Source organism: Echinops telfairi, unplaced genomic scaffold (assembly GCF_000313985.2).
Source record: "Echinops telfairi isolate 266 unplaced genomic scaffold, ASM31398v2 ScPeMD7_11;HRSCAF=52, whole genome shotgun sequence".
In the NCBI taxonomy this organism is placed as follows: domain Eukaryota; kingdom Metazoa; phylum Chordata; class Mammalia; order Afrosoricida; family Tenrecidae; genus Echinops; species Echinops telfairi.
In genome coordinates, this window is record NW_022103908.1 from 25133037 (window position 1) to 25155103 (window position 22067).

Here is a 22067-nt window from a genome sequence, read left to right on the forward strand (position 1 = left end):
CCGCGACAGCAAGATGCCGCGCAGGAAGGACCCCCAGCACCCGCCACCGCCCCGCGGGCCCGAAGAGCCTGGGGAGAAGCGCCCCAAGTTTGTAAGTGTCGCCCTGATCTGGGGAGGGAGCCCCCCACGTTGGTTCTGCTGCGACTTCGGGGGCTACATTTTGCCCCGGGCCTCCAGCGCTGCCACTTTATTTTAAACATTTTAAAAGACTTCTGACATCAGAACCCACTTTTGTTTTGATCTTGTGACAAAGATGTTGATCATTCTGTTGCCCCCCCAGTTCATTAAGGGTGATGTGAAAAAGCAGTTTTCCCAGTAGGTTGACATTCTCTAAGGGGGCATGGCATTTAAGTCGACCTCTCCCGCCCCTCATTGTCAAAGGCTGAGACGTTAATAAAATGAACTTTTAATATGAACACCTCATTTCCTGCCTAAATTTTAATGCAGGAAGCGTCCTTTTACGCAGATACAACTTTCCAAGTTGAGACAGCTCATTTTAAAACTTGGCGGGCAGTGTAGTCATGGCTAAAGAATGTTTTGTTTAGTTTGGAAAGAAATCTAACTATTTGAAACCCGTTATTCCAGTTGCTTCTCTGACTTCTTTTTTTTACACTCAACAGAAGTGTCTTAACGCCTGTTACATTGTTTTGTTGGTACTAACTAGTGAACGAAGACTCAGGGCGTTGGATAGGGTATGTGTGTGAATAATGACTTAGTCGGAATGTAGATCTGGGGTGAATCCAAAAGAATTTAAAATCGAATGCTGACACCCACATTACGGAAAACCACTAGTGAGTGATAGTTATGGGAAAACACTTGAGTGATTGGTGAAATTTAACACTACAATGTATGTCTTCTGTAGACAATTAAAAATTGTGATGAATCTAAACTATGGGGCCCAAAGGAAGGCATTAAAAGTTTACAAACCAGAAGTGGATCCATATTTAGGTTTGATTTCATTGAGTTTCCATTAGGTGACTTGAGTTCCACTCTTCGTGTAATCTTTCACTTCGCATAACTTTCAGGTAAAAATGATAGGTGTTGACTAGAACTCAGCTATAAAATGAGGAATAACGGGTTAATTATGCTAGATTAAGTATCAAGATGGCCACAGGGATGGCAAAATTTTATATATTTTTAGTTGTTTAGCAGGAGGATCATACACACACACACACACACACACACACACACACACACACACACGATGACTGCTGTCATGTCAGAACTGAAGAATAAATAGTAGTTGGTTAACTTAGCAATGAAAGAGCTTGCTCAGTTTGAGAAAAATCCCCTGGGACAATGTCTCCTGCTTTATTACACTACTCTCTTGGTTAAGAGTTATGCTTATTTTATCTCTTTTGTCCAGAATATGAGGGAACTTTTAAAAGTTCGTAGCAAAATGAAATGAAAAGTTAGTAGAATTTTCCCACAAAGTTTTTGAAGTTTCCGCATGCAATCCGGAGGTCTGAGTTCCCAGCAAGTAGGCCATATTCAATAGGTAATATTTGTATTCATAATCAATATTTGTTGTTGTTTTTGTTAGGTTCCATCCAGCCCTTTCTGACTCTTAGCTGCCCTATGCACAACAGAATGAAACACTGCGGGTCCAGCTCCATCCTTACAATTGTTCTGTCTGAGCTCATTGCTGCAGCCACTGTGTCCGTCCATCTCCTTGAGGGCGGTCCTCTTTCACTGTGCTGCCCTTCTTCTTTACCGAGCATGTCCTTCTCCAGGGACTGGTCATTCTTTTAGACAGTCTTGCCATCCTTGCCTCTAAGGAGCCCTCTGGCCTTACGCCCAAGACTGATTGGCTTGTCCCTTTAGCAGTCCACAGTACTTTCAATAGAGCACCACAATTCAAATGCATCCATTCTTTTGATCTCTGAACTGATTGCTGCTTTCATGAGCATTGATTGTGGATCCAAGAAACCTTTGCTCCATTTACATGATGTTACCTATTGGTACAGTTGTGAGGATTTTGGTCTTCTTGACATAGAATTGTAATTCACACTGAAGGTTGCAATTCTCTTCTTCTGCAAGTACTTCAAGTCCTCCCCACTTTCAGCTAGCAAGGTTTGATGTTCTGGAATTTCATGAGATGATTTGAGTTCCACTCCTTGTACTTTCACATCTTATATTTAGTAGAATCATCTCAGACTGTGATTTGTTAAAAGGCTTATTTGCAAAGATGTCATGACATCACAGATGAGACAATACTTTCAAGGTAGAAAATTAGTAAGCGCATTTAATGTACTGTGTTTCTTTTGCGATAGCTTCTGATTATACCACAGTTGGGTGGCTTAAACCCACCAGCGAAAGGTGAAAAGTGAAGCTGTCTGCTCCCATGAAGATGTCCAGTTTCAGAACCCAGCATCAGGGCTGATCCAAATCAGAATTAATGTGACGGTGGCAGGGGGTTGGGTCTTCATGATTAATTTAGAAGGAATTTGGACTTCCGTATATACTCGAGTATAAATTGACCTGAAATTTTCAAACTAAAATTATCAAAAATTTGTTTTAAAATTTTTGGGTTGGCTTATACTTGAGTATATACGGTAGTTTTGGACTAGTTTCTTGTTTACATAGTAATTTCTTTAGCTATTTCTTCCAGTTAACTACTTTTGCCATAATTTATGCCTAATTTTCCACTTAATTTGTTCATTGGGTGTTCAATTTTAGCAGTTGCATTTTTTATTTCATCTTTGAAAACCCCATTTGGGCAGTGCTACCCTGTCCCATGAATTGCTGTGAATTGAAAATCAATGGGACAGACCCAACAATGTACTCACACCATGCTGGCTCCTTCTCTCCTGCGACTGGTGATCTGTATAACCCCATTGCTTGATTTTACCCTGTAGGATTCTTGGAGGTTACAATTAGAGATGCTTTTCTTTAGGGGTGCTGAGTCTATTTTCAACAGGAATCTAGGGGTACTGGTAATTTGGGACCACCTCCCATTAAGCTGGGCCCTTGAGGGGCCGGATCTTAGGCTCAACTCTTTAACTTTGTTCCTGGCTGAAGTTTCAGGGTCTCAACCTAGAAGCTGCTTTCTGAGTATCACTTCCTGCTCTCAGCTCTACCTGATAACTCTTGCTTTTGGGGTGAAGGTACCCTAGAGACTAGTCCTTCCTCATGAGATCCCAGTAATGGCTCAAAAAGTTATTGTTCTGTGGTGCATGGCTTTCTCTTGATCTGGCCTCAATTGATGTTAGCCAGATTCTTTTGTTTACCTGCTCATTAGCCAAGGCCAAGACAGCTTTTTTTGACTTTCTGAAGACATGTAGATTAGTACTTTGACAGGCATAGGGATGATTTAGATGTTTGGTGTTTTGCACATTCTGCAACCACATAAGCTGGTAGCAGAATAGAGCGCTAAGCTGGTCACTCGCTCCTGCTTTAGTTCAAGAAAGCAAGAGCTCCGATACCTACTAACATCCTGTTTCAATTTGAGCCTGTGTTTTCAGGATTTATATTCAACTGAATGTGTAGTTGTGGGCTTCATGTTACTAGTGAACTGCTTATAAAAGCTTGTATCAACCCCCTTTTCCCTAAGCATACACCCATTCTTGACTTATTGATGGCTTTAGATTTCAACGACCTAATGACTATGTGAAAATCAGTGTCATGGAGGGTGATCATATTAGAGTACAAAATGGAGGATGGTTATGTCATTACTTTCAAATCACATCATGGCATAACTGCAAGACCACTGAGAATCACAGCCCAGCCACGTCAACACATTAACTCAGCAATCAGATGCATCCTTACATACTCTTGCCTCTCACTTTGGCATTGGTTAATGGCAGATGTATCCACAAAGTAGTTGGATAGTACATTTTTTATGATCATTATAAATGTGAATTGACAAATATCGGGATAGTCCCTAAATAAGTGAAAAGTAGGTATATGTAAGACTAGTAAAAATTAGTCTGTTGTAAGAGTATGATAGTTTGGCTGCACCATGAATCAACTGCACTTTGAAATAACTGACATGCTTTCAGTAGAATATATGTTAATCAGTGAGTTTTGAGTATAGCTTCTCGGCAATTGGATGCAGCCTGAGTAGGTAGAAGAGCATTGCAGGTATGTGTGGACACCGAAGGTTGAAAGAATTCCGTACGATCATTGAATTTGGTACCTTCCCTAGGTCACATCCTCAGCTACTGGACTTGAGTCCTGAAACAATATTCAAGAGTTGCTCTCTCAAAAACAAACACACTGCCATCGGATCAATTCTGACTCATAGTGACCCTAATGGACAGAGGAGAACTGCCCGGTGGCCTTTCAAGGTTGTAAATATTCATGGAGCAGTAAGTCTCATCTTTCTCCCACGGAGTGGCTGGTGGTTTTGAACTGCTGACTGTAGTTAGCAGCCCAACTACACACCAGGTTCTTTTCCAAAAACCAAACTCACTGTCATTACATAAATTCTGACTCATGGTGATCTTAAAGGACAGGATAGAACTGCCCTATGGGTTTCTGAGATTTATAACTCTTTACATCTAGCTATTACTGGAGTAGAAAGCCTCATCTATCTCCCAAGGAGTGGCTGGTGGTTTTGGACTGCTGTCCTTGTGATTAGCAGTCCAGCTTGTAACCACTACACCATCAGGGCCCCTAGGGCTCCTTTACACATCCTCTTACACAAAGCCTCTAAGTGGTACATGCTTACCTCCCATTGCTCTCAGCATCATAGAGGACCCACAGTGGTAACTGCTAGATCCAGAGGAGGAGTGGGACAAGTGACTTATAAATTAGCTGGTGCAAGTTGAAGGTTGTGCTGCCATCACAGAGATACCATAAGTGTATGGCTTCAACAACTTTATTTTGTCACAGCTTACGAGACTGTTTTTGTATATTGTTGAGTCGATACCAAGCCATCGAGGCCAAATAGGTAGGACAGAATTACCCCGTATGGTTTTCTAGGCTGCAGTCTTTTTTCTCTCTTCTTCTTTTTTTTTTTTAAATGTTGAAGAATTCCCTTTGGATTTCTATTTTATTTCACATTTTTATTAGGAATGGATTGGATATGGATATTTATTACAAATGCATATTGGATTTTGCTACATATCTCTTCTATGTTGATTGATCTGAGCATGTAATTCTTTTCTTGTTTTATGTGGTGGATTACATTGAATTTTTCATCCTTACTTTGAATCTTACTTGGCTATGTTGTAGTCTTTTTTGTTTGATATGTTGTTGGATTCTTTTGGCTAGGATTTTGTTGAGAGATTTTGCGTCTGTGTTCATGAGGGATATTGGCCTGCATCTCCACCTGATTTTGGTATCAGGGTATGCTGGTTTTGTAAAATGAGTCCAGGAGTATTCCATCTTTTCCTATACGCTGGAATAACTCGAGCAAGAATGGTGTCAGCCCTTTGAATGTTTGGTAGAATTGGCTAGTTATATCGTCTACACCTGACCTTTTGCAGGGAGTTTTTAAATGACCTGATCAATTTCTTTTTGTTGTCATGGGTCTGCTCAAATTTTTTACTTCAGTCTGTATTAGTTTGGATAGGTAGTATGTTTCTAGAAATGTGTCCATTCCTTCCAGATTTTCAAATTTGTTGGAGTACGTTCTGGATACTATTCTGTTAGTATGCGTTTAATTTCTGTTGGTTCTGTTGTGATGCAACTTATTTCATGTCTTATTTGTATTAGTTCCCTCATCTTTTCCTTTGTTAGAGTAGCCTGTAGTGTGTTGATTTTCTTCCAAACAACCAACTTCTTGTCATGCTGATTCTATTGTTTTTCTGTTTTGTGTATTTCTGCTGCACTCATTCTTTTCCTTTGGGGGCTGTAGGCTTTTTTGAGTGTTCTTTTATTACGGTTAGAGCTGTTGGGTATTGGCATTATTTTTTTCCTTCTGTCTTGTTATGTTTGTTTATTGCTATAAATTGCCCTCTGAGCAAGCTTTTCCTATGTTTCAAAAGTTTTGGTATGTTGTGTTTCCATTCTTGTTTGAGCCAAGGAATTTAAAGATTTTTTTTTTTTTTACAATGGAGGAGCCCTGGTGGCCAGCAATTTGAAACCACCTGCAGCTTCTATGGAGAAAGAGAAACTTTCTACCCCATAAAGATTTACAGTCTTGGAACCCACATGGGCAATTCTATTCTGTCCTCTAGGGTTGGGATGAGTCAGAATCGACCCGATGACAGTGAGTTTAGCATTTGATTCTATGACTGAGTGAACGAGGAAGAGGCCCGATCTGACTTCCCTTGGCTACACAAGGGACAAGGAGACTCCAATTACTCAGAAACCGAAGACGGATTGCCGTAAGGCAGCAGTTCTCAACCGGTGGGTCGCGACCCCTTTGGGGTTCAAATGAACCTTTCACAGGGGTCGCCTAAGACCATTGGAAAACACCGCACCTCTCTAACTCCAGGTGGGTCTGCCCACATGCAGATATGCCCACATATGAGTGCCCGGGTAGAAGACTTTTTGTTACCCATACTACACCGCTTCAAGACAAAACTTCATTTATTTGTCATTAGGAATAAATGTTTCACAATATATAATTACATATTGTTTTTGTGTCACTATGATTTAATTATGTTCAATTTGCAACAATGAAAATTCATCCTGCATATCAGATATTTGCATTACGATTCATAACAGCAGTAAACCTACACTTATGAAGTAGCAACGAAAATAATTGTATGGTTGATGGTCACCACCACATGAGGAACTGTATTAAAGGGTCGCGGCACTAGGAAGGTGGAGAACCTCTGCCATAAGGTAAAGATCAGACATGCCTCCACCCTCTTTATTCTGCTGTCAGCTTTCCTCCCACTTAATGCTGTCCAAACTCACTGCCATCAAGTTGGTTCTGACTCACGTGACCCTGTAGGACAAGGGAGAACTACCTCTGTGGGCTTTCTAGAGTGGTAACTCTTTACTGGAGTAGAAAGCCTCATCTTTCTCCAGTGTAGCAGTTAGTGGTTTTGAACTGCTGACCTTGCAGTTAGCTGCCCAACTGTAACTGCTTTGCCACCAGGGCCCCTTCTGTTTCTCCCATGGGACTCTACTATGCTGGCCTTGAGCATTTGTTCCAATAGCCACACAGAACTCAAAGACCATACTCACATTACAGGGTTTATTAGAGAAGGTGCAAGAGAAAGATGAGAATTTCAACTCCTATAAAGAGTTACAGTCTCAGAAACCCACATGGGCAGTTCTTCCTGTTCTTACAGGGTTGCTAGAAGTCAAAATCCATTCAATGGCAGTGTTTTTCTTTTTAATTTTTTTATTTTAAAATTAGGGAAGTTAACAGGTTCCCACAAACCAGGATCAGAAAACATGAAGGATACACTCATTGGCCCACAGCAGCATCTTTCTTCAGCCAGCAGCGGAGCCCTGTCCTCTGCATGGTTTCTTGGCCCCTTCCAGCATGCTCCAGGGAGCCAGATCACTGCTCAGCTCGCAGACTTACCGTCTCAGTGCGTCTATTCTGCACCTGCTCATGCTCTCCTTGCTATGGCCACTGGTCTCCGTCTGTCTCCTGTGCTTTGTCCCCTGGTCCCCTCCCTGCAGCCTCCTTGTCTCCACCTCTGCCAGTTCTGACAGAGATCTTGAAAATGGTGGCTCTTTTTCCTTTAATGGTCCCTGAAAATCTCTGTTTCTGAGATGGTGCTAATACACACAAGTATGGCTTTGGTGGAGGTGTGGTTTTGGCCTTTCAACAGACCATTTTCCCAAGAAACAGAGGGTGGTGACTTGGTTCCCATTGTCTAATAAGGCGGAGACTCATCCTGCCTCCCAGCAGAGAACTTACTCCAAAATGGGAATGTAATCACGGTATTAAACTCAACGCCGCTGAGTGAAGTCCAACTTCCAGCAACCCTATAGGGCAGGCTGTTTCAGAGACTGTAAATCTTTTCAGGGCTCACCCCCCTGGAGCTGAGGAAGGTTTTAAACTGCTGACCTTGTGGTTAGCAGCTCAAAGCATTAAACCATTATCCCAAGTCTCCCCAACTGCAGACATAGAGGCTAGAATTTATAATAGACCACGTAAGGGATTCTGGTTAGAAGGACATGTTAATTGACTATATCTCAATTACGTTGTAATTTTTAGCAGGGTGTTAATTAATTTTCCATGTATTTAACTTTTCCCAGGAGCTTTCTATTGTTGATTCTAATTTTTATATAGTGCTATATTCTGAGAAGATTCTTTGTAATGTTTTGTTTTTAATTTGTGAAGGCTTGTTTCGTGGTCTAGCATGTGATCTGTTATAGAGCATATTTCATCTGCACTGGAAAAGAATGTGTATTGTGCTATGACAGTTAGATTTTATGTCAACTTGAATTTGTACAAAAGTGTAAGGGTGAAGTCCAACCTGTCAATTACATCACAGCCTGATGATGCTGCCTTGGGGCTGTGACCTTTTCTATAAGAGAGACAGTGAGAACTTTTCTCTTGCCCTTCACCTCCATCCTTGTGTGGACTCTGTCTACCTCCAGGGGTGGCCCCATGTGGGTGCATCACTGACCCTGGGAACCAATCTCCACGCTGACACAATGTGTTTTTTTTGGACACAATGTTTTGAAAGCACTTATTTTGGTTTGAGTGAAAGTTTGTAGGGCAAATTACTTTTCTTTCTTTTTAAAATCATTTTATTGGGGGGCAAATTACTTTTCTATTCAATAATTTTTGCACACTTTATTTAGTGACAGAAGTTGCAGTCCCTTGGGGTAACTAAGAGTACTTTTGTTATTTCTTCCCTGGGATCCCTATTTGCATCCATCCTTTCTTCCTGTCCCTGCTTGCCCTCTGAGCTTGCTTTTGTCCACATGCTGCCCCTTTGGTCCTATACGGTTGACAGTTCAGGAGGATGTTATTGTTTGCTTTATAGACCTGTCTATTGTTCTGGGAAAGGTGTTCCCCAGAAGTGGGGTTGGTTCCAGGTTTGAAGGCTGTCACCACTTTTCTATGGCTCTTTCTCCTATGAGGTTTCTCCTGTACCCAAATTCCAGCTTTCACAGGTTTTGCTGGAGTTCAAAGCTTCAGTTATGTTAATTAATTTAGTTTTAAACTTTTAATTATGAGTTGGGTGAAAGGTTACAGAGTATATTATGCATTTCATATTCAACAAGTCCTTCACATTTTGTTTCAACTTATCCATTGCAATCCCTTTCTTTTCATCATTTATCCCACTTTGTCCCTGTTTCCTGTTTCCATTCCTCCTTCTGAACTTTCCTAACCCTTCTGAACTTTCTCCTTGGTTAAATGCTGTCCTTTTGATCTTAAGTGGTTGATTCTTCTACCATGGGCATGAGTTTAGTTCCAGGCCTGAATGAAGTGTGATTAAGGGCTGAACATGGTCTTGGGATTCCATCAGTCTGTATCTGACTGATAAGTCTGGTCTCCTTTGTGAAAATAGGTTTTGTTCCACATTTTTATCTTACTATCCAGGACCTCTAATGTGACACTCTTCAGAGCAGTTGGGAACAGCAGCCAGCCACGATCTAGTTCTGCTCTCAGGGTGGTGGCTACTGATGTGTGCATGTTCCATTAGCCGATTGGCCTAATTGTTTCCTTATGTCATTCTATTTCCATCTTTCTTTCTCCTTTGGATGGAGAGAGGCCAATAGTTGCACCTCAGATGGTTGCTCACAAGCTTCTAAGACCCCATTCACTAATCACCAAAGTAGGATCATGTGTCTAATTATATGGGATTGATGGTAATTATTTACTTCTGTCAGTACAGAAACTGCAATTTTGGGTGTGATATACTTTTCGCTCATTGATGTCTACTATGTTTGAACATTGTCAGTGAGTTAACTTTTAGGAGTACTTATTGTATGCCGGCTTACAGTAAATAACTTAAAATCTGAACTCTTTTCCTCCTTATAGTAGTATTATTGACATTCTTTTACAAATTAGGAAACCGAGGAGCAGAGATTAGATTGCTTTTGGCCACACAGCTCCAGTTGGCTCCAGGTTCTTGTTAGGTCCTATGGAGGAGACGAGCCAGTCAGGGTGCAGTGTAGCAACCATAACCATGAAACTTACAACTTTCCTCTAGTTCCTAAATGCTTCCTACCCCTCCATTATCATGGTCTCAATTCTACCTTACAAATCTGGCTAGACCAGAGGATGTACACTGGTACAGATAGGAACTGGAAACACAGGGAATCCAGGACAGATGATCCCTTCAGGACCAGTGGTGAGAGTGTTGATACTGGAAGTGTGGAGGGTGGGTGGGGTAGAAAGGGGGAACTGATTACAGGCATCTACATAAAATCTCCTCCCTGGGGGATGGACAACAGAAAAGTGGGTGAAGGGAGACGTCAGACAGTAAGATATGACAGAATAAAAAATTATAAATTATCAAGGATTCATGAGGGAGGGGGGAATGGGGAGAGAGGGGGTAAAATGAGCTGATGCCAGGGACTTACTTGGAGAGCAAATGTTTTGAGAATAATGAGGGTAACGAATGTACAAATGTGCTTTATACAATTGATGTAAGTGTGGATTGTGATAAGAGTTGTATGAGCCCCCAATAAAATGATTTAAAAAAAAAAAAAGAAAGCCATCAAATTCACTTAAGTCTGGCTCCATAGTGCCTTGTATGTCAGAAGACTTGTCATTTTGGAAGATACACAATAACTATGGTTTGGTCTTCTGGAATAACAACCATCATTCATCTTCTTTTGCTGTATTATTTTTATAGTAGCCAGAAAGCCCAGAAAAGATGAAGGCGATTTCTGCTTGCTTCCTTTGGAATGCATTTCTTGGTTGCGTCTTCAGCTGAAGGGAAGCTTTCACTTATCCGGGAGTTATGTTGTCAAGAACTGAAGATAGTGCTCTTAGTTTGTGGTTTCGGGCACTTGAGTTTTATTCACGTCAAAATTGTACCGAAGATCAGACATTGAAACCTTTATCAAAAGTTAAAAATCATTTTATTCAGGCCGTTCTTGTAAAGAAAGTGCTCAGAACCATCCCAGACTTCCTTTCGTTTCTATCCTTCTGAATAGAGCAACAACAAATAAGTAAGGTTTTTGTTTTATTAATATGTGGTTTACCGGAAGAACCAAACTATCAAGCGGTCTTTTAGAGGTTACATTTACCTGCTCAAAGTTGAATATATATTCATATATATAGTATTTGAATATATATATATGTATATGTATATATAGTATTACTTGCTTCTTGTTCATTCTGGATCTTTTCTTTGAGGGTTAAAAAGGATGGTGGTAAGGGTGATTGTCTCAGATTTAGAGCAAGGCTTAATTGCTTTTTTCAGAGACTCATGTCTTTAATTATGAAGCAAGCAAACTGACAAACATTTATTACACTGTGAAACCTTGCATCTCATCCAGTCTATCTTGTAGCAATTGCTTCTGAACAGATGTTACCTGAAACACCTTTGTGCATTTGGTAGAATGCTAAAATTTGTCATGCTTTTATTATTATTGTCTTAAATTAACTCTACTTTATGGCTTAACTTTATTGCTGTGTCCTAGAATCTTTATATATTTATTGCCTTATAAATTGGATTTAAAATTGGCTTTTTATATGGAATGTAAATTAACATGTGTATTACTTGTTTATACTTGCAGAATAATATAAGCAAAAACTGCTATGTATTACACTAATGTAATTGTCTTTAACTCAGCACATAGTATCTTCCAAACTAGGAAAGAAATGAATGCTAAAGAATGTGCTTACCCTCACACTCTTGCTTGTTTATTCCAGAGACTAATTTGACTTTTAGATCTATAAAATATAGATTAAGCATAACCTTTTACTTCATGAGATATTAAGAATCAAAGCATGGACTTTCTTTTAACAGGCTCTACAAAGGTAATTTTTCTCGCAATAGCAGCAGGATGGCCTGGAATTAGCTTACCATTGGGAGTAATTTTCCCGCATAACAAATCAAGCAGACATTATTCACTTTGGGGAGACTATAAGAGTTTAAGTAAATTAAGTTTTTTTGGGATGGAATATTCCTGTTACTAGTTAGTGAAAACTATTAGGAATTGCTTGCCACAGATAAAGTTATTCTTCAAATGACCCTCTACCTTCTTTCTTAGAGGCTTTTTTTTGTTGGTGGGAGTAGAGTGATGGGGTGGGGCGATGGGATAGGAAAAGTATTATGAATAGAATCTGTGAACTGATTTGTACCACTTTTTAGGCTCAAATCCAAGTTATGTCACTTATTAGCTGTGTGAACTTGAACAAGTTATATCACTTCTCTCTGTGTTCAGTTTCCTTATGTGTAAAGTGGATTTTTGTGAAGATTAAAATAGAATATGTGATGTACTCAGAGTAGATGCACCTGGCTCATTTATAAGCTCTGTCTAAATCTATTTTTTTTGCTCTGTATAAATCTTAAGTAGCTCGGTGGCGCTGCGGATTAGGAGTTGGATTGCTGACCTCAAGGTGGGCTGTTTGAACCCACCAGCTACTCCACTTGATAAGATGAGACTTGTAGAAGGATTTACAGTCCCAGGAATTTTTTGTATTAGGGTTGATATGAGTTGGAATCAACTGGACAGCAATTGGTTTGGTTTGGGTGTAAATACAAAACAGAAACAAAGACAAACTTACTGCCAATGAATCTATTCTGGCTCATAGCAACCCTATAGGACAGGGTAGAACTGCTCCTGTGAGTTTCCAACTCTGTACCTCTTGATGGGAGCAGGAAGCCTCATCTTCCTCTGGAGGAGCAACTAGTGATTTGAACTGCTGACCTTGTGGTTAGCAGCCCAGCTATAACCTGCTGTGCCACCAGGGCTCCTTGGTATGTAAATATTTGCTATTTATATGATTGTTGTTTTGTTAGAAATACTTGTAGCATAACTAAAAAATATTTTAGGTCATTGTTGGTATTGCACTGGATGGTTTAATAATAACTTTCCTAACTGGAAAAATCTTCATTTACTTGGAGTTTATGGAAAGGTCAGAAACGACTTAACATGACGACAATAACAGTGACAAGTGAGTTGGATCTGTTTCTTCCTGTGTGATGTGGGCAAAGCCGTGCTGCTTTCAGTTCCCATCCTGCAGCTTTATGGTTGAATGCCTGGAGCAGGCAGGGTCTTGAGCTTCCTGAGGAGTATGTTGTTTATTTGTAAAATGAGGATTATGCAATTATAATACCTGAGTACAGTTGGAACTCAGAAAAGAAACTTTACAATGGGAGCTCTCTCAAGCTTCGAGGGGAAAATTCTTGTGCTACTCCACTGTGGACTTACAATGATATGCTAGATAGGTAGAGATATAAAATTAAGTATATGCTCGTTATGCTTATGGATTTTTATTTTTACAGCTCTAAAGCTAAAATAAATTTACATATAAAATCCAAAACAAAACTAGAGAACCAATAAAATTCAAATTAACAGTACAGTTAATTTAATGTGATTGATGCTGCTGTTATACTAAAATCAAGTCACTGTTACTGCCTTTAATAGTGGAAATGTGTGTGTGTGTGTGTGGTTTTATGCAATCTTTTTGTCAACTTGATATCCCCAAGTGGAACTAGAATCTCAGAGGCTTGAAGGAGATCAGTACCGACTGATGCACTCAAAGATTCTGCCTCAGGTTGTGGGTGGAGGTGTCATTGAACACCACTACTTTTGTGTTGTCATTGGGCTCTCTGCCTTGAAACTGTGAATGAAGTAGCGGACTATTATAAATCTATTCAGCATAACAACAAAATAGTTGTTTGTAAGTTTATTTGGATAACTCATGTGAGACTGTTAAAAATAATTAAGAAATCAGAAGCAGCAACATCAACATCTATGTGCATTATTTTTCTCTTGAAACTTAACTTTTTTGTAGTTGTGGGTACACGATTCCTTGAATGGTGTCATTTTGGAATTAAGAACAGCCTTTTGGAAGTCTAAGCCTTTCTTAAGTGTAGAAACTTGTTGTGAAAATCTACTGTGTCATGTTGGTCTTAGTCCCTTCCTTAGCATCATGTTCAGGAGGCCTGGTGGTGTAGTGAGTTGTGCTGCTAACTGCAGGGCCATTAGTTGGAATCCGCAGCTGCTCTGAGGAGCAAGAGGAAGCTTTCTATTCTTGTGCAGATTTACTCTGTCGGAAATGCACAGGAGCAGTTCTACTCTGCCCTGTAGGCTTGCTCTGAGTTGCAATAGACACGATGGCAGTAAGTTTGGTTTTAGGTTTTGGCACCATGGGTTTAGGATACGCAACAACAGTGTGGCCACCAGAAGCACTCAGTTGCCTAATGAAAAATTGGTGATTTGAACTTACCCAGAAACCCAGAGACCATTGTGACAGACACCCAAATAGCTATGGTCCAAGTCAGATTTTCATTGGTTTACCCCACTAATCACTGCCATAGAGTCTATGCCGACTCACAGTGACCCCAGATAGGGCTGACCCACAGTCTTAGCAGCCCAATGCCTACCTCTCAGCCCTACCAGAGACTGCAGACGCCTATGAGAGTGCCATCGCTCTTTCCAAGGAAATCACTGCTAATTTTCGTAAAAAACGAAGTGTTTGCATCTTTTGGAGTTATGATGTAGAATTTCCTGAAATTTTTAGGAAGACACTTGAATTAGTTTAATTGTCTTATTCATTTTATTATGAAGTACCTTTCTAGGACAATGGGGAATTTAATACTGTAATTGTTGAAGTCTTTTGAAGTAGGCTGTTTATTTGGGTATCACAAACGAACTTAGGAACGTTCAGTTTTTAAATGATAGATTTGCAAATTGGTGACATTAGTTGTGGACTTTAATACAGAGTTAAGCTGTTTTTGTTTACCTAACTCTTGGATAGAATTCAATTCTGGATGACAATTACAATTTGTTTTTTAATGGAAGATTTGACAGTCTGAGAAGTGAACATGAAAAAAAATGCAAAACACATAATCTGTCTTTAGAAATCCGTTACTTTCATTTCATTATAAAAGGTGATGGTCTCCAATTAAAACCACTGTTCTAACTTCATTGAATATCTCTTTGGAGAGTATTGTTTTGCTCTTATTGGTAGCTGTCTAAAGCTGCTGTGCTTGGTTGTGCATCTTTTCCAAAGTCTCTTTCTCTGTGGTGTCTGATAAAGACTTGTGCTTACAGTTGGAATATGAATGTTTGGCTAATTGAAAATCTATGCAAAATTATTCTTCTAGCCTTATACTGCCAGGTTCGCTAATCTATTCCTTATTAATTAAAAAAGTTATTGATAGACCTCTGAAGTCCATTTCCTTCATGAAAGATTCCACTAATGTTGGGAAAGGACAAATAAAATTATTAGACACTCATTCATTGGATAATACAGCCTGCTAACCCAAGCTCCTCCAGGGCCTTGCAGTGCAGCCGTTGAGCTCTCCTTTTCAGCACTGACCCGAGCAGGATTCAATTATGACTGGATCTCTTTGGGCAAGTTAGTTCACCTCTCCACCTCACTCAGCATGCTTATCTGTAAAATGGAAATAGCCGCATTATTTAATGCTGCTTATGTGTTGTGTGGAGCCCTTGAATCCATGCATGTTAACAATAGTAGTAGGCACGGTACTTGGCTTTGAGTCTATATCAATCATCTGGATCCTTAAAGCAGCTAGATGAAGATGTTCACCCTATCAGCTCCGTTGATTCTGCTTTACAACGGGCATCACACTGTTTCAATCATGAAATCCTCCTACAGTGCTGTGAAATCGCTACATTTACTCCTGTCCAACTTTCTCATTATATGACATTTTGTATTTGTGACAATAGTAAAAAATCTACTGTGAGACTGTTTTTGCACATTGATAACGCAATGCTGTATTGTAAGACTAGCAAATGCTGTATTGCAAGATTAGCGTAAAGATGGCTGTGATGGTCAAGGCTGTATGTCAACTTGGCTGTTCCATGATTCTTAGTCATTTGGCAGTTATGTAATGGTGTAATTTGACAGTTACATATTTATTCTCCATTTAGTTTTCTGATATGGGCTTCTTCCACTTTCTCATAATGCTGCTTTTCAAATAATCACCTGGTCTTTGGATCTTAACCATGTGAATAAGCAAGGAATGGGTGTGCTCTCTTTACTCTAGTTGTGCAACATGATAGAGCTAAGGCATGGAGAGAAAACACGGAGGTGCCACAGCTGCGAATGGGTCAGTCTGTATATGACCACGAGCAGTTTAGCGCTTTCTTTAGTTCTCTCAGCCTTTCTACTAAGCCTTTACCATTTTTACCTCCTTTATGAGCCGCCAACTTCTTTTTTTGTAAACAAAATTTTAATTGAAATAACAATATATGTACTTGGTTATTAAAAAGTTCAACAGTTTAAGAAGAATGCAAAATGAAATCCAGTAAGGCCCCCTTCTAGCCCAGATTACCAGTTTAGGTTTCTCCTCACAAAATGCTTATTATTTTTCTTTTTGGTGTATGTAACTTTTCAATGTCACTCTGTATATATGTGTAAATGGTTTTCCTCACTAATTTTGACCCATATGGGAACATACCATGGCATCCACTTAATAGGTCTTGGAGATAGTTACTTCTGACTCTTGTCACTCACCTTGACACCTTTGGAGAGCAAACAAAGGCCATATTTCCTGAACTTGCTCAATTTCTTACTACTGCCCCTTTAAGTTCTTATATCAGCAACCAGACTACTCCTCCAATATTTATAGAAGAAATGCACATTTTCTTGTTCAAGAAAATGTCCTCAGACCTTTGTTATGTTTGAGCCCATTTTGTTCCCACTGTGTCAGCCCATCTGGTTGAAGGTCTTCCTCCCCCCGCCTCCCCCCCTCCCCCCATCTACTTTACCAAGCATGATGCCCTTCCCACAGAATAGGCCTTGCTATCCTCAAGAAAGCTGATGGTGCTCGGCTACCAAAAGATATAGCATCCCAGGTCTTAAAGGCTTGAAGATAAATAAGCGACCATCTAGCTGAGAAGCAACAAAGTCCTTATGGAAGAAGCACACCAGCCTTTGTGATCACAAGGTGTCGATGGGATCAGGTATCATATCATTGTGAATGAGGAGTAGTGTGGAGTGGAAACCCAAAGCCCATCTGTAGGCAAATGGACATCCCCTTACAGAAGGGTCGCGGGGAGGAGAGGATTCAGTAGGTGCAGTATAGCACTGATGAAACATACAATTTTCTTCTAGTTCTTTAATGCTTCCTCCCCACCACAATCTTGAACCCAATTCTACCTTACAAATCCGGCTGGACCAGAAGATATACACTGGTATAGATAAGAGCTGAACACACAGAGAATCCAGGACAGATAACTCCCTCAGGATCAATAATGAGATTAGTGGTACCAGGAGGGTAAGGGGAAGGTGGGGGAGAAAGGGGGAACAGATCACAATGATCTACATATAACTCCCTCCCTGGGGGATGGACAACAGAAAAGTGGGTGAAGAGAGAAATCAGATAGTGTAAGACATGAAATAATTTATAAATTATCAAAGGTTCGTGAAGGAGGGAGGGTGGGGGAGGGAGGGAAAATGAGGAGCTGATACCAAGGGCTCAAGTAGAAAGCAAATGTTTTAAGAATGATGATGGCAATAAATGTACAAATGTGCTTGACACGATGGATGGATGTATGGATGGTGATGAGTTGTACGAGCCCCCTATAAAATGATTTTTTTAAAAATAAATAAAAGGAGCTCTGTTGGCTTAGTGAGTTAGGTTTTGTCTGCTAACTGCAGTCAGTGGTCCACCAGCCACTTGGAGGGAGAAAGATGAGGCTATCAGCTCCCATAAAGATTTTCAGCCTTGGAAACACTAGGAAGGAATTCTACTCTGTCCTATAGGGTTGCTATGAATCAGAATGGATTAAAGGACTTTTTTTTCCCCCACCTTGGCTTATTCAAGGAAAATGAGCAAGTATATAGATTCATGGTGGAACAGAATCCTTGGCACAACTTCCCTGGTCTTTTTTTTTTTTTTTTAACCATTATCTTAAAACATCCTCATAGTAGCCCCCATGATCATCCTGTGCCCTTCGAGAAAAATCTATCAAGATTACTCCATGATAATTTTTTAAATAGTTGACATAACTTTCTGAGCTGACTTCTCTGCCTTGAATATAACTGGCCCAGCAGATCCTCTCAGTAGCCACATTTTGGAGACAACTCATCAGACGCTGAAACCAAAACCAAACTCACTGTAGTTGAGTTGATTTCCTTTGGGAAGGAGTGGAACTGCTCCCTAGTCTTTCTTAGGCATCCATCTTTGATAACCTCATCTTCCTCCTGCTAATGAGACAAGTGTGTTACCGAGAGAACTTGACCGCAGCCATATACTTGATTGCAGAGATATGAATATAGTTTGTCTTGCATAAATACATGTTATGTATATATGTACTAAAACCCATGTAGCTATCATGGGTTTGTCTTACCCTCCCCACAAAGCAGAATATTTCCATCACCACAGAAAGAGGAGGTCAAGAAAGACTCTGAAACTTACCCTTAATCATAGGATTGCTAAGGAGAATGGAAGAAATGAAGCCAAAGAGCTCAAAAGAAAATGTCAAAGAGCAACTCAAGAAGACTAAGTAAAATATAGTGAAATAAGTAAAGATCTAGAGTTAGAAAATCTAAAGGAAGAATATGCTCCATCTATTTTAACTGAAAGAACGAAAGCAAAAATTCAAGCCTTGAATTAGTATGTAGAAAGACACAATGGACAACATATTGACTGACTCAAGAAGCATTAAAAGAAGGAAAGAATACAGAGTCACTGTACCAAATAGAAGTAATCACCATTCCAACTTTCAAGAAGTAGCATATGATCAAGAACAATGGTACTGAAGGAAGAAGTCTAAGCTTCACTGAAAGCATTAGCCAAAAAACCAAGCTCTAGGAATTGACAGAAGACCAACCGAAATGTTTCAGCAAGCTAATGAAACACTGGAGGCACTCCGTCATTTATTCTTGGAAGAGAGCTACCTGGTCAGCTGACTGGAAGAGATCCATATTTGTATGGATTTCAGAGAAAGGCAACTCAACAGAATGCTCAGAATGATAGAACAGAATGATAGAACAATATCATTCATATCACATGCAAATAAAACAGTGCTGAAGATCATCCAACATGGGTTGCAGCAGACGATACTCAAGTATTTGTGTGTCATGGGTTCTAACCCTGTTACTCTGCTATGACAGGCTAGAACTGGCTCATGGTTTCTGACCATTAATGGGAGCAGTTTGTCACATCTCCCTCCTGCAGAGAGGCTGGTGGGTTCAAACCACTGACCTTTTGGTTAGCAGACCAGCTTTTTAACCATTGTGACAGTAAGGCTCAAGATTAAAACCACTGACCTATGATACTCCCTTCATTGCCAGGTGCTAAATATTCACAAATAAATGAAACATGCTTAAAAATAAAGATGAGACATAATCACAAATAAGGAAGGAGACTAACATATATTAAACCCTGCTCACCACTAGGTAGGAGTCTGGCACTCATTATCTTTTAACATTTCTTTATTGTTTCTATTGTCTACTTTGGACATAGAAGGCAGGCTCCTTTAGGATCTCTGTTCTGTTCATGTGTCCCATGACAAGAACATAGCAGAGGTTTAATAAATATCTGTTGGAAGAATGAATGAGCAGATTATCATATTAGGAATGTTTTGTTTCAGGTTTTTCCCAAGCCCTGGCTAAAATGCTGACTAATAGGAGTCTTAGAGCCTATCTATACAGTTTGTATGCTACTTAGCATATTTGTAAGCATATGTAATTACCTAGTAGAATCTCTCTCTGTGCTTCCAATCTATTATGGTGCTTATCCTGTTGTCTTACTCATGTATCTTTTTCCTCTTTTGATTTTCAGCTCCCAAGATGAGGAGGTATTGGGTCTTTTCATATTTAATACAGTGCTATGTACATGGTGGTGGCTGAGTTATATTATGTAATAGGAAAAATTAGGGTTTTGAGATGAGATCTTGTTTGAAAAATTATGTCTCAAGTCTTATTTCCTATATTTTTGTATCATGTCCTCATTTTCTTCAAGGGATTAACCAAGTGAGTGGCACTTACCTTAACTTTCTTGAGATGGCATGCTATCCTTTACATTTATATAGAGATATATACATACATACATATATACACATACATACACACATATATATACAGAGTTCTTTTATCTCTGCCATTAATAAGTGTCACAAAATAGAAAAATAAAGCTAAGTCAATATATTACTGTTGCCACAGAAATTGAATTTGTGTCAAAAGGATTTGTGCTTATGATGTAGTGATTCTGATATTTTTCTTGGAATTAAGTCTAGCAGGTGACAATATCAATAATTCACAAAAGCAAGGAGCTTTTCCAGATTTGTTAATTTATATACGCAGATTGGAAAACAGATGAATAATATACTTAATATATTAAGGATATTTGAAAATATGCATTAAAAACCCAGCTTATTAAAAAGCTGATATACATAGTAGTTATTTTTCTTGTACTAATACATGTATTTTTATTTAAAAAAGGAACTAAGCTCTATTTTGTGCATTGTGTTTAGATTATTATTTATGGTAATGTAAAAAAAGTTTTCTCCTATAAAAGTAAATATGCTCATTATAGATAATTGGGAAATACAAGAAAGTATGAAAAGATCCAATATCCTAGACATATACCATAAACAATGGTTTTGCCTTATTATTTTCTATGATTATGTGTTAGTTCATGAAGTTGGCGTTATATTTAATGTGTAGTTTTTTTATTTTTTGAAGTTTCTGCGTAGATCCTTTAAGACAGTGGTTCTCAACCTTTCTAATGCCGTGACCGACCCTTCAATACAGTTCCTCTTGTGGTGGTGACCCCCAACCATAAAATTATTTTCGTTGCTGCTTCATACCTATAATTTTGCTACTGTTATGAATCGTCATGTAAATATCTGATATGCGGGATGTATTTTCATGGTTACAAATTGAACATAATTAAAGCATAGTGATTAATCACAAAAACAATATGTAATTACATATTGTGAAATATTAATTTCTAATGACAAATAAATGAAATCTTGTCTTGAAGCATGGTGTAGCATGGGCAGCAGTCTTCACGCCAGGTATTCGTATGTGGACGTATCTGCATGTGGGCGGACCCGCCTGGAGACAGAGGAGTGGTGTCTCAGTTACTAAGATCATCGGAAATATGTGTTTTCTGATGGACTTAGGCGACCCCTATGAATGGGTCGTTTGACCCCCAAAGGGATCGTGACCCACAGGTTGAGAACTGCTGCTTTAAGAAATATGTTAGGAAAAAAAAAAAAGAAATATGTTAGAAACATAAGAAGTGGCAGAAAATATTTTCTTTAACAGAATAGAAGATCCACGCCATTTCCCCCAAATGCACAAATCCTAGGAGCACCATGAGAATACATTGTCAAAACAGTAGAAAATCTAAATATAACCAGTGCTTACAAGAATCTGTTTTCCATTAAGGCAATCAAATTATTAGTAAAATTTTATCAGTACAAAAATAGCATTCACAAACTATTAATGTAAGATGTCTGTTCTGAACTCTTAGAAATATGCAAGCACCTTATTTACCAAAAGTATTACTGCAAATATTTGAGGATCTTAGCATCACAGTGAATAAAAGGAAAAATTTAAGAATTTAGTGCCACATTTCAGTATTACAATACAGCATTGGAATACTGCAAAATTAACTACTTCCAGAGAATTTTAAGTAGCTTTAAATATTAAAAAAACCCCAAAAACCTAGTATTATTATTTGTATGAAATAAAAATTCCCCAGAATCCAGAGTTCATACTAAGAAACAAACAAGAACTCCCTCGAATGAAACCAAGCCTTCCCTACTTGAACATGCTAATCTATTAGTATATTGTTACTCTATTTAATATATAGCTAATCTAAGACTATGGACTCAAAAGACTACCCTAAAATATTTCAGTAGCCAAAGAGCATACATTTTGCTCAGTCCTGAAAGGATATTATCATTTGGATTTAAAAACATTTCCTTTTTGGACATTGGGCCTCCACTCAAGTACTCCCTCAACGCAAGAATACTTTCTTCTATTAAATTGGCATTCTATTATGCTCACCTTCGCAACATAACCGCTGAAGACAAAGCAGGCGAATAAGCAAATGTGGTGAAGAAAGCTGATGGTGCCCGGCTAT